Genomic DNA, 13367 nt, shown 5'->3' with positions numbered 1-13367 from the left:
TAATGGGTCTGGTATAGAAATCATAAGAGACCAAAAAGTGCACTTTACGGGTAAAGTATTAACAGCAGATTTAGAATACATTATAATAAATATGCTTCTTATAGTAGTGAAACTTATAAACATGTTTGCTATAATACATAGTTACACTGTACATGTTGAAAGAACAGTATATGTGCTTCACATCTTCTGATGCCAGTTATATAAAGAAGTGGAAACTGACATGCTGGATCAGGGTATTCTGCTTCCACTTTGCATTAGATGTATCAGATATGCTGATTAGCATGAAATGGTTTAAAACTTAAAGATAAATAATCATCATGGCTACATACCTATAGGATGAAATAGATTCCTAAACAAAAAGATCATGTTTGGTTGTAGATGCTGAGCAGACTCGAATCATCTATAAATGTTTATAAAAATTTACTATCCCTGTAAGGTTTTACACATTATTACTGTACAATATAGTTATATTTAAATGTGTTGGATGGAACACTGCTGAATGTTCTTTTCTGACAGAGTAAGAAAATCAATCAACTATAACAACAGGGGAGGCATAAACAATGAAAGGCTTAGAGTTTCTAAGGAAATTCTGTTAAGGGCACACAAAGATCACCAGTTGGTCCACTTAATAGGTAAAATGAAAATCTATTATCAGGGGAGAACTGGAAATGAGCTGGGGAAACTATGGCACATAGTAGCAAAAGACAGACAGCAGACAAAAACAGCAGGGAGGGTCAGCAGGGGCCATAAACAACATGAGAGAAGGACACAGGGGGCAATAGGTAATATAGAAGAGCTAAGGGGAATAAGCAATATGAGCTGAAAAAGCATGAAATATTGATATACGATGGACACGATAAAAATGAGGATGGCAGGAAGAAATTAAGTCTGGATTTTCATTTCAAACTACAATGAGTTGTTATAATTACTATTATTATTGGAATGGTTTTAAATTCTGATCATCTTACTGTTAGCTACAGTTACATATTAAGTGCATTTTTTTTTCCACCGGAACTTATAGAAAATAACAGTGTCAAACTTGGCGTTCGAATGGCAAAATTCACCATTTATTTTATGCAACTTTTTACACTGTTTTTTGAGCAAATTTTTTTTACACAGCATAATAAATAGGCCCCTAAATGTGTAAGTATGAAATAAGCCACTGTGTGTTATCTTGTGTGTGTGTTGCTGTACATTGATTGAGATAAAAAATATATTTATTAGGATTACTGATTAATTCAGTCAAAGGATTTCAAGTGAAGGAAGACCAAAGGCTAAAATGTGGGGAAAGCTACTGTGCTTTTGTGGCAAGTGCTAGAATTCTCTTGCAGGCTTTTATGAAGTACTGTAGGGCTGCCTAACCAAATTATGTACTGCAAACAGAACTTAAACCAAAAATCTTGGGCATGGGGTATTGTAGACTTAGCATAAACTTTCAACTATATTGTTGTATTTATATTTATTTCCTCTGTTTTGAAAATCTCCCAAATCTTATCCCTGCTACTTGGGCACATCATCAGTCGCATACACTTGGGTCTTGATTAGGCAGATGTCACCAAAAGGAAGCAATGGAACACTAGAGCCAACACATTATATTTGCAAACCAAATCTGGCTAATGGAAAGAGGGAATCGGGAGGTCCCTGTGCCATATGTGGATATGAGTACACATGGAAGAAGTAAAAAGTGTAATTTGTACAGCTGCCTGTGCGATGCTTGCCAATTAGTCTTCACACTGTGAGCAGCGCTCTCCAGAGTTTCTCTGGGAAGAGAGAGATATTTCTTGCCATTAGATGTTCACTTTCAGCCATATCTGGACAGAATCTGGAATACATTACATATAATTAACAATCAGTTATTTTATCTTTATCCACATTTTATTAATTAAGAAAATAAAAGGTATGAGAACATTATAAGCTGGGCACTTGCACAATGGAAGTACATGTAGGATTAAATGGTCATTAAAAGGTGAATAACTGTAAAGCCAGAATACAGCTAATTAATTTTGATTTCATTTATTGGAGAATTTCACCTTGAAGACTGGTATGGAGGTTAAAGGACCAATACAGGTGTAGGATTCATTATTCAACGACTTAATTTTAATGAAATAATTAATATTTTTAAAAATTATTTCCTTTTTCTCTTTAATAATAAAACAGTACCTTGTACTTTATCTAAACTAACATATAATGAATCATTATTTGAGGCAAAACAATCTTTTTGGTTTAAAGTAATTTTTAAATTATTTTTTGTAGAGTTAATGTATGGACATGCAAATAAAGACCCCTTATATGGAAAACCTTAGGTCCTGTGCATTCTGGATGACAGGTCCTATACTGTAAATATATAACAGTAAAGGTAGAACAAATCCTTGCACATCAACAACAAAAAGGTTAACAGCCAAGTAACTGTATGTATTGAGGCCATGTTTTTAAGCAAAATTCTACTATTATTATTAAATATTATTTATTGAATCGATTGGTTGATCAATTCATCTGTTATAAAGCTGCTGAGTTTCTAGTTGCCCAAATTGGGTGGCTATTATGGTATCTTCACTTTGTGGAGATCACAGTATAGAACCTGTTTTTTATTTTTGTTCTTATGTATTTATGTATTTTTATATTAATTAATAAGTTAAGAGCTCTATGTTGAGATCAGGAGAGGAGAGACGGATTTGAGTCTCATCAGTTTCAAGGGGCCCAGGACAGAGCCTTTGGGAACCCCAACAGAAAGTGGTAAGGGAGATGATGATGGTCCATTGTAAGAGAGACACTGAAAGAATGATTATCCCTGCAAATGATTTTTTCTAGGGAAGAGTTGCATTTTTTAGACCCATTAGATGTATTTTAGAGGCATTACAAGGTTAGAACATTGTTGTTAACTGGCAAGGTTAATTTCTAGGGATTTCCTATATAATTATGGTGCTCTTTCCCAAAAATACACAAAAAGAAAAATCAAAAGGGGAATATTATAGACACTCACAGTAGGAGCTGTGCACTGATTATTCAATATAGAGGCACGATGTGGCTTACAAGTTGCAAGTTGTACCATAGGTATACACATTTGGCCATCCATTGGGCCCCCTCATTTGTGTCAAATGGTTGCAGTCAATTAAAATTAGCATTAAAAATGTGCAAAGAGAGACCTTCATTTATACCTGATGAATTGTAGGAGTCAAGTACATGGCTGCTTAGCATTCCATTCACCTTATTTATATTAATAGGCACAAAGGATGCATTGGGGCTAACTGCAAGAACACTTGGGCACAGCACTGCACCTGCTAACAGTAGATGAGGCCCAGTGTCTATGTAGGTACTGTGGCTATGAAACGTACAGAAGCATTAATCTAAAGTAGCATTAATGTTGCTTGTCTGTTTTTTAAGAACTGTGTTGAAATGGATGAACCTACAGCCATTATGGGCACTGTGTAATGAGATAATTTAAGGCTAATGTTAATCATCTGTGATTACTATAACTATATATCATAGTTTACATTCTGCCCATTACCCTTTTACTCTTATGACAAATCATTCTAACATTTTACATGGTTGACAAGTATTTCACGTATGATTAACGCCAAGGAGAACATTCATGACAATCGGATTTATACAGTTGGTTTCGATTAAAACAAATATGACCCAGGTTATTGGCTTAAATCTGGCATGCATTATAATAGACTCGCTAGTTGCACAGCTTAGTGAAAAGTAACATTTGTAACCGGAGAATCATACCGCAGAATATATATACTGTATATATATATATATATAGCAACACCATGTTTCTTGAATGTTGCAGCTTCAACAACAAAAATTGATAACATAATGTCAATAAATGGTTTGCATTTTGCCCATGTATGCCTATTATACAGTTCATGGCTTTTTCTTTAATCACTAATACAGCTGCGGAGCAGATACAATTTAAGCAAGAAATACTTTAATGTAGTCTGACCTCAGAGTGTTCCTAAGCCTTACAATGAGAATATGGACACCACTAGGCTGGCCTTTGTGATCAAACAAAGATGATGTCCTTCAGCCTTATCTAATTGAAAAGGAACATAGGCGACGCTAGCAATGCTTTCTCGTGCAAGTCAGTTATCTGAGAGTGCGTTGGGAATATATCAGTAAACTCTCTGCTTGATCTTAAAATGTTTTTTTTTCCCCCATCCAGTTTCCTTTGAAAATGGCTCCATTGTACTTATTTGGTGTCTTTCTGACAGCATTTGCAATCAGTACAATAAAATCCATTTTACTTTAGCTTGTGGCAGTAAATGCTTTTCTTTTTAATGGGAAAGGCATTAAGTATTTTAAGGGCTCACAATTAAGCTAATGTTTTTCTATAAAATATGTTTTTTCAATTGGTTGAATAGTGAGAATAGTCAAGGACCAATACAGCATAACACTCAGATTCGCTAATGCTTTCATGCTTACCTAAGCAGACACTACAATTACAACATATATATAATATATACGGATATCAGAAGCTTTTTTCCTAAGCCCTAATTAACTCATTGTAGGTAAGATCAATAAATAATGATACACACAGGCATCTCTTTTCTCCTAAGCTGGGTCACAGCATTAGGAGGGGACGGCACCTCTTTAAATTCTACTGCAGAATAAAGCACAGGTTGATTCACATCTGTGTGCCAGCTTTGCTTTAAGTCATGATCAATAAACATTGTGCCAATATTCAATGTCTATCTACCCTACACATTATACTGCATACAATATTCTATTATTGACATATATTTCCTAAATTAACATTTACCCCCTAATATAAAAAGAAATTGAACTTTGGTATTTAACAAAAGCAAATAGCAGCAGCCTCATGTCTGCTAGAGTACTTTTGGGTAAGAAGAATACTGAATGGTTAAAACCATGAACAGTTTCTTCTTAATAGATTTCCAAGGAACCATCCCTTCCACAGCTTCAAACAGTTTGCACATAATAAGAATAATAAATAAGAATTACCAATGCAGCTGATTGGTTGTTATATAATTGTGCAGGGACCCTATTAATATAAATATTAAATTATTAAATATATTAATTTGATATGTATGGTGATAAGACATAATGCAAAACAGTACATTTGGTTTAAATAGGTAAGAACTGGTGGGCATTAAAAACAATAAATTGGCTCTAGTTGTCCTGGGACTGCATCCGGACACCAAGGTTTAGTAGCATAACAAAGAAATAAAGAATTATGAGCCATGCATATAGACTCTCTTATTAGAGATATGGGATATGGGAGCAGGTCTGAGATGTAGGACTAATAAAGGAAATTTTGGACTCTTTTACTCCAAAGCACCATCATCTTACTGCTTACTGATCTGCTGCTCTGCAATTCATGCAACTTAGACTTCTTTACTTCAATATTATGTGATAATGAGCTCTAACTATATCAAGTCTGCCTACATGGTGAGATATATGGCTCTGACTTTACATTCATCTATTAAACAAATGACAAGTCTGGTTACCAAACACTTTGCAGAAAGCATGATTTCCTTACTTTGAAATGGATCCCTTGTTTCCTTATCAAAAGACCATATCGGAATAGCACAGTAACTGAACCAGCAACAGACTATGTTAGAACAGAACAAGGGGACAGCAGTGTGAGGTTGTTGCTGAAAAAAGACAGAACAGCGGTCTATATAGAAAGGATATTGGGCTTGGTTTGCAGTGATCATTAGCTTGTGAAACATAGAACATTGAAATGGGGCAGAGATGGTAGTGGCTGGAGCTTTAGGGAGTAAAACAGGAAACAGAACAAAATGGAAGCAAAAGTTTTATTTCATACACAGCAGTATAAAGAATCAAAGCAAGAGAAAAAATATCAGAAGTCGCACAGCAGCAAGCAAAGCTAGGAAATGCAGATGAGCGAATAAAAGTAAAGCCAAGTTAAATAAGAATGGGACGGGGGATCAAATATACCACAATAAGCACATGAAAGGAAGTGGAACAAGGAAGCAGGGTGAGCACACTGAAGATACACTCAGCCGAGATCCAAGGCACAAAGACTAGACATACAGTATATGTTAGTAAGAAGATAGCTCAATAGTCACACAGCAGGCTAGAACTAGAAAAAATCTTCAAGAGATACATAGAACCTATGTTAAAGTATAGTTAGGGAGACTGATAAAAAGCAAAAATACTGGGCAAAATCTTCCATCACCTGCTGTAGGTACAGTAATTGATCAAGGTTAAGTGATGCTTTAATACGTTGTATAAAATGTCTGTATTCCACTGGTAATGCTTCTTAACAGAAATGAAAAATAATATACTAGTCCAGTGGGTTTGTTAATAGTGATGAGTGAGAATATCTTCAGTATATAAGCTACTGTATATTGTACTGAGTCCAGGAATACCAGTAAAGATGTTAAACATATTACTCACAATTATTTTTTCCAATCAGTATGTTATTATATCTTCACGTAGATTCCTTCATCAGCAACAAATGTCAGCTATGCACAAATATGTAATGTTCCCTGGTAAAACAAGAGTAGTGTTTGATTAATATTTGCTTTTCATCACGCTGCAGCACTTCACACATTTTTGACCTTCAGATATCAGTATAACTGTGCGTCTTGGCAGACTAAGAATGTCTCACACCCCCTTGTAATCAACACAGTCCTATGGCACTGGGTTACCATAATAACTTGTTCTTAAATAGAAACCTTGGCGAACAGCAGATTTATTTCATGCTATATACGTTATATGGCTCAATTTCTTTCAACACACATCTGTGGAATTTGAAGTGTGCCATGTTTAGCTGAGTTATATCAGTGTTAGAGAACATAGGGTTGGTATAAACAAAACTGGGACAGGTATGGAATCTATTGCCTGGAAACCTATTATCCAGAAAGCTGGTTTTACAATGCTAATCTCATGAAATGTAACCTGAGCGCCCCCCCGCTGTTTAATTCAGTTAGGAACCATATAGAATGACAAAAGCTCAATGTTAAACATTCTTTATACCGGTCCCATATCCAAAATGCTTGGGACCTGGGGTTTTCTGGATAAGGGATCTTTCTGTAATTTGGATCTCCATACGTTAAGTCAGCAAAAATCATTCAAATATTGAATAAACCCAATAGTATTGTCTTGCCTTCAATAAGGATTAATTACTGTATATCTTAGTTGGGATCAAGTACAAGTTACTGTTTTATTATTACAGAGAAAAAGGAAATCATTTAAAAAAAAAAAAATAGAATTATTTGCTTATAATAGAGTCTATGGGAGATGGCCTTTCTGTAATTCGGAACTTTCTGGGTAACAGAAAATAGCAAGAGTGCTCACACGAGCATTATTACTGTAAATTATAGGAGAGGAAAAGCCCCTTAACTATTGGCTTGGGGTCCTGCTGTTTATGTTGACATTTGTGGTTACCCACAAAGAGAATGGCATTGCCCTATGATAAAATGCACACAACTAGGGCCTGCTTATAATATCCCAATGGTAATTTTACACCTATAAAATGTGTATGCATGTATATATTTATTTATTTATATAGTGCTATGTATGCACACAGCGCTGCACAGCAGAACAATAAATTAATAGAGCAAACAAGGGTAATTACAATAATAAACACAAAAAAATACAAAGTACACTTCCATTAAAAAATAAGAGACAAGAGAAAGGAGAACCCTGCCCTGAAGAGCTTACAATCTAACATAGTAAATTTACTAACGCCCATATTAAACTGACAACATTCAACGCATGTAAAATATTGCTTCCCTTTTGTCTCTATTTGATTCTATTCCTTATTTTAAAGGTCCATATGATGGTCCATATTTATAAATAATGCATAAGAACCAACATTTTTCTCCCCACTTGTGAGGCCACATATAAATATGTTCCTATCTATCTATACACACACACTCATAAGAATTTACACAGCAAAATATGGTATAGAATTTAAAAATGTAAATAGCAATTCTGTTATACATTTACTTGTGTTTATGAATAGGCTCAACAACAATAAATGAACTGTCAGATGTAGAAATCAACTGCAGTTTACTTTAAAATAGATTCAAATGTATATATAATTTATATATAAAAGTGTATAATAATAATTCATATATAAAAAGTCGTTTTCAAATTAAAAACATAGACAAGTAATCTGATATCACATTATGGGCCTGATTCACTAAAGTGCGCTAAAAATTATCGCATGCTTTTTTGCGTTAAATTTGTTGCGATAATTAGCGCGCGATTCACCATAGTATTATCGCGTGCGTTAAGTCGCCATTTTCGCATGCAGTATTTTTCGCGCTAGTTTTAACACATGCGTTAATTTCCGCGCTCAAAAGTATATGATCGCATGATTCACTATCACTTAGGCGCGCTAAATATCGCATTCGGCTATGCGAAAATTAACACCTACTACAGGCAGGCGAAAAATTATAGAAAAGTACAGTAAATGAGTTTTTGCCAATAAAATATGGACTTTCAGTGTTATTTATTCAAGTATGTGTCTTTTTACTCAATTTTACTAAAGTCTTGGCATGTATGGAATTTCGCTACTAATATACAGTACTATAGAGGTGAATATGTTGTCGCCAAAATATACAGTACTATAGCGGTGAATATCTTGTCGCCAAAATATACAGTACTATAGCGGTGAATATGTTGTCGCCAAAATATACAGTACTATAGCGGTGAATATGTTGTCGCCAAAATATACAGTACTATAGCGGTGAATATCTTGTCACCAAAATATACAGTACTATAGCGGTAAATATCTTGTCGCCAAAATATACAGTACTATAGCGGTGAATATGTTGTCGCGATAATATACAGTACAATAGTGGTAAATATTTAGTCGCACAAAATACATTACTAGGTATAATAATTATAGAAAAGTACGGTAAATGAGCTTTTGCCAATAAAATATGGACTTTGCAGTGTTATTTATTCACGTTTCCCCTAGAGTGACGCAGCCGCCAGTTTGCAGGGAAATGGTCATTTTTAATACAGTAATTTTACGAAAGTATTGGCGTGTATGGCTAACATGGCGTGTGTTCATTTGCGTGACTATTTATATGCGGCTACAAGTGATGAAATGTTTCGCCAGGCATGGATTCGCAGCGAATTTTTGGACGTGCAGCGAATTTTTCCGCAGCAAATTTTTTCATGCGTTTTGCAAAACAATCCGCCAACGGCATAACGCATAAAAAAATTCGCCATGCAAAAATTCCCCGCACGTCCAAAAATTGACACAGGCTTCAAAAAATAATAGTTGCGGGCAACAATTTTTTTGCCCGCACAACATTTTTGCCGTTTCGGGGATCTTTCAAAATTAGTACGTAGCGTATTTTCTGCCGAGTGTGATAACTCTAGCACTTTTTTTTTTTTCTTACTTATATTTTTATTGGTTTTTGGTTTTTTTTTTTTTGCAAATAAACATTTATACAGCACCTCTCTAGCACTCTGTGCTCGCCCAGGGCAAAATGTCGCCAGTTTTATGCTGGCAACTGTCGCAGCACGCCATTTATCGTGACAAAAATATCGCATGAAATACTGTGCGTAAAATAGCGCAAGTATGCTTAAAGTGAATCGTGCGAAAAGTCGCGAAAATTAAGGCGCGATAAAAATTTTAACGCATGCTATAAATAGCGCACGTTTTATCGCACTTTAGTGAATCGGGCCCTATATGTGTAACATTAATGTGACGAGGATTTAAAGTGCCATAAAATGGTACAATGTTAAATTAAATTTTAGCAAATCTTTTTTTTTTTTTTTAAAAAAAAGAAAACACTCTGTTTCTGAGCATAATATAAGCCAAGTTGTTGCTTTACTATGGGGGAAAATATTTTTCCAGCAGGATCCTGTATTGAAATCCATTTTTTCAAAAAAACATTATTTTTATGTTTAATTTTGAAATTTGATGTTGTACTAGACATAGGGGCTGATTCACTAAAGTGCAATAAATTTTATCGCACGCTTTTTTGCGTTAAAGTAGTCGCAATAATTAGCGTGCGATTCACCATAGTATTATCGCGTGTGTTAAGTCGCCATATCGCATGCGTTATTTTTTGCGCGACCGCATGCACTAGTTTTAACGCATGCGTTAATTTCCGCGCTGAAAAGAATACGATCACATGATTCACAATCACTTAGGTGCGCTAAATATCGCCTTAGGCTATGAGAAAATTAACACCTAATACAGGCAGGCGATAAATTATAGAAAAGTACAGTAAATGAGTTTTTGCCAATAAAATATGGACTTACAGTGTTGTTTATTCAAGTATGTGTCTTTTTACTCAATTTTACTAAAGTCTTGGCATGTATGGAATTTCGCTACTAATATACAGTACTATAGCGGTGAATATTTAGTCGCCAAAATATACTGTACTATAGCGGTAAATATTTAGTTGCCAAAATATACAGTACTATAGCGGTAAATATTTAGTCGCACAAAATACATTACTAGGTATAATAATTATAGAAAAGTACAGTAAATGAGCTTTTGGCAATAAAATATGGACTTTGCAGTGTAACTTATTCAAGTCTGTGTTTCCCCTAGAGTAACGCAGCCGCCAGTTTGCAGGGAAATGGTAATTTTTAATACAGTAATTTTCCGCAAGTATTGGCGTGTATGGCTAACATGGTGTGCGTTCATTTGCACAACTATTTATATGCGGCTACAAGTGATGAAATGTTTCACCAGGCATGGATTCGCATTGAATTTTTGGACGTGCGGCGAATTTTTCCACTGCGAATTTTTTCATGCGTTTCGGAAAACAATCTGCCAATTGCAAAACGCATGAAAAAATTCGACACGCAAAAATTCACCGCACGTCCAAAAATTGACACAGGAGTCAAAAAATAATAGTCGCGGGCAACAATTTTTTTGCCCACACAACATTTTTGCCGTTTCGTGGATTTTTCGAAAGATTTGCTAATTTTTCACCAAAGATAACCAGAATACATTTGCTCATCACTAGTGGCTACTATTTATAAGCATCTACTATTTATATGCTACCATTTATATGTGGCTACTATTTCTATACACTATTTATATGCGGCGACAATTTATATACGCTATTTATAAGTTACTATTTATATCCGGCGACTATACACGTGCGTTATTTAGCGCATGTACCGTCAAATACCACTTGAAAATAGTCTTCGCGAGTTAAATAACGCACGCAATATCACGCGTGAAATAGTGCAAGTATGCTTATAGTGAATCGTACGAAAAGTTGCGAAAATTAAGACACAATAAAAATTTTAACGCACACTATGGGGCTGATTTGCTAACCCACGAATCCGACCCGAATTGGAAAAGTTCCGACTTGAAAACGAACATTTTGCGACTTTTTCGTATGTTTTGCGATTTTTTCGGATTCTGTACGAATTTTTCGTTACCAATACGATTTTTGCGTAAAAACGCGAGTTTTTCGTATCCATTACGAAAGTTGCGTAAAAAGTTGCGCATTTTTCGTAGCGTTAAAACTTACGCGAAAAGTTGCGCATTTTTCGTAGCGTTAAAACTTAACGCTACGAAAAATGCGCAACTTTTCGCGTAAGTTTTAACGCTACGAAAAATGCGCAACTTTTTACGCAACTTTCGTAATGGATAGGAAAACTCGCGTTTTTACGCAAAAATCGTATTGGTAACGAAAAATTCGTAAAGAATCCGAAAATATCGCAAAACATACGAAAAAATCGCAAAATACCGATCATTACGAAAAAAACGCAATCGGACTCCATTCGACCCGTTCGTGGGTAAGTAAATCAGCCCCTATAAATAGCGCATGTTTTATTGCACTTTAGTGAATCGGCCCTAATATCTTATCTAAAAGCAGTTGCATTGTGAAGTGCTGGCTCCTTCTGAAAGCTCAGACTCAGGCACAATGCAGTGCGATGGCGCCTACACACCAATATTACAACTATGAAAAAAAAATTGTTGGTTCAAGAATAAAATTTTAAACAGTAGAATTAATTATTTGCTATGTAAACAGTGTAATTTACTAATAAAACTACACCATAAAAATCAGAATAATTTTAAATTGCAGAAATATATAGAAGATAAATATATATATATATGCTGATGGAGACATGTGAGAATGATTATACTTTACATTCCATGCATCCTGATGGGTGCAATATGGCACACATATGAGACAACACAGCTCTACCGGTTACACCCATGTTTCCACCATTGTGCAAAAGGAAAAAAACATGTAGTAAGATATAGTATGCTATAAATAGACTCCCAAACTTGTATCATCCTCAGATTTAAGGAAGAAAAGTCAGAAAAAGTCCACAGCTAACTCTCTATAAATACTTTAATATGGATATTTATAATATGCCAAAGCAGTACAACCAGATGTGTTTTTAGGTGTGATTTCTTTTTATAACCTCAATAAGTCAGGAGAAAGTGCAGTACATATGCCCTGGAGACAGGGAAACCCTATACCCCTATAGCAGTGACAAAAATGACTGGTGTCTGTCCCATTCTAAACACTTTGGTTCTGGCAGCATTTGTTCTAAAGGGACAAGTGACCTGGGAATCACCTGCCCCTTTTTCCTTTGTCTTCACTTAATGTTATGGTCATGAAATTGCTTAATATACATAAATATATGTATTATAAATGCTAGTAATTCATGCCCAAATAAGATAAAAATGTTCTAGTGTATAACTCAATAATGGTTATCAAGAAGCAGTCTCCTTTTGATTCTTACAACGTCTATTTAAACATTCAACTTAAAACAGTGCAAACTCTTCCAAAAGTCAAATCCAATCACATGCTTTTAACCTACTCCCAATGTGATTCATTCACCTCTCAAATTCCCAAGCATTGTCTATATATATATATAGTGAATGATGCACCCCCATTTATAAAATATAAGGATATTATAAGTGACTGAGGAGTTCCATGACCATATAAAACCACAAGGACACAGGCTTTTATACAGGTCATGGAACTCTAAGGGGCATATTTATTATGCTGTGTTAAAAAAGGCGAGAAAATCTGCTACACATCGCCAGGCTTCGCCGTGTAAAAACGGTGTAAAATCAGCGTAATTTTTTTACGCGTTTTTTCTTCCACCGGAACTTATGGAAAATAATGGTGTAATATCCGGCATTTAGACAGCGTTCTTTTCCATTTATTTTACACAGCTTTTTACTCCGTATTTTCAGCGAATTAGTTTTACACAGCATAATAAATACGCCCCTAAGGTGTATTATAGAACGCAAGATCCAGTGAGTCATGTGACAGAAATGACAATTATTGCTGATTACATCAGCACTGTTTATAAGGATATAATTTACAGGATATTCATGGCTCTTGTCTATTATGTTTATATATATACAGTATTACACAAGAGGCATGAATCTCCTGATTTGAGTTTATTGCACTAAA

The 13367-nt window shown here is 35.0% G+C and overlaps 1 long non-coding RNA gene across 1 annotated transcript; it reads right to left on the bottom strand.

Moving 5' to 3' along the window:
* Nucleotides 1-332: 332 nt before the first annotated feature.
* On the bottom strand, nucleotides 333-6834 carry LOC116407637. The gene is made up of 2 exons (XR_004220466.1): nucleotides 6388-6834; nucleotides 333-1822 (listed from the first exon to the last, which is right to left on the bottom strand). It is a non-coding gene; the product is annotated as an uncharacterized LOC116407637 (long non-coding RNA).
* Nucleotides 6835-13367: the final 6533 nt, after the last annotated feature.

This window comes from Xenopus tropicalis, chromosome 1 (genome assembly GCF_000004195.4).
Source record: "Xenopus tropicalis strain Nigerian chromosome 1, UCB_Xtro_10.0, whole genome shotgun sequence".
Taxonomy (NCBI): Eukaryota; Metazoa; Chordata; class Amphibia; order Anura; family Pipidae; genus Xenopus; species Xenopus tropicalis.
Note: the sequence above shows the minus strand (reverse complement) of the source record. Positions and strands in the feature narration are given on the sequence as shown.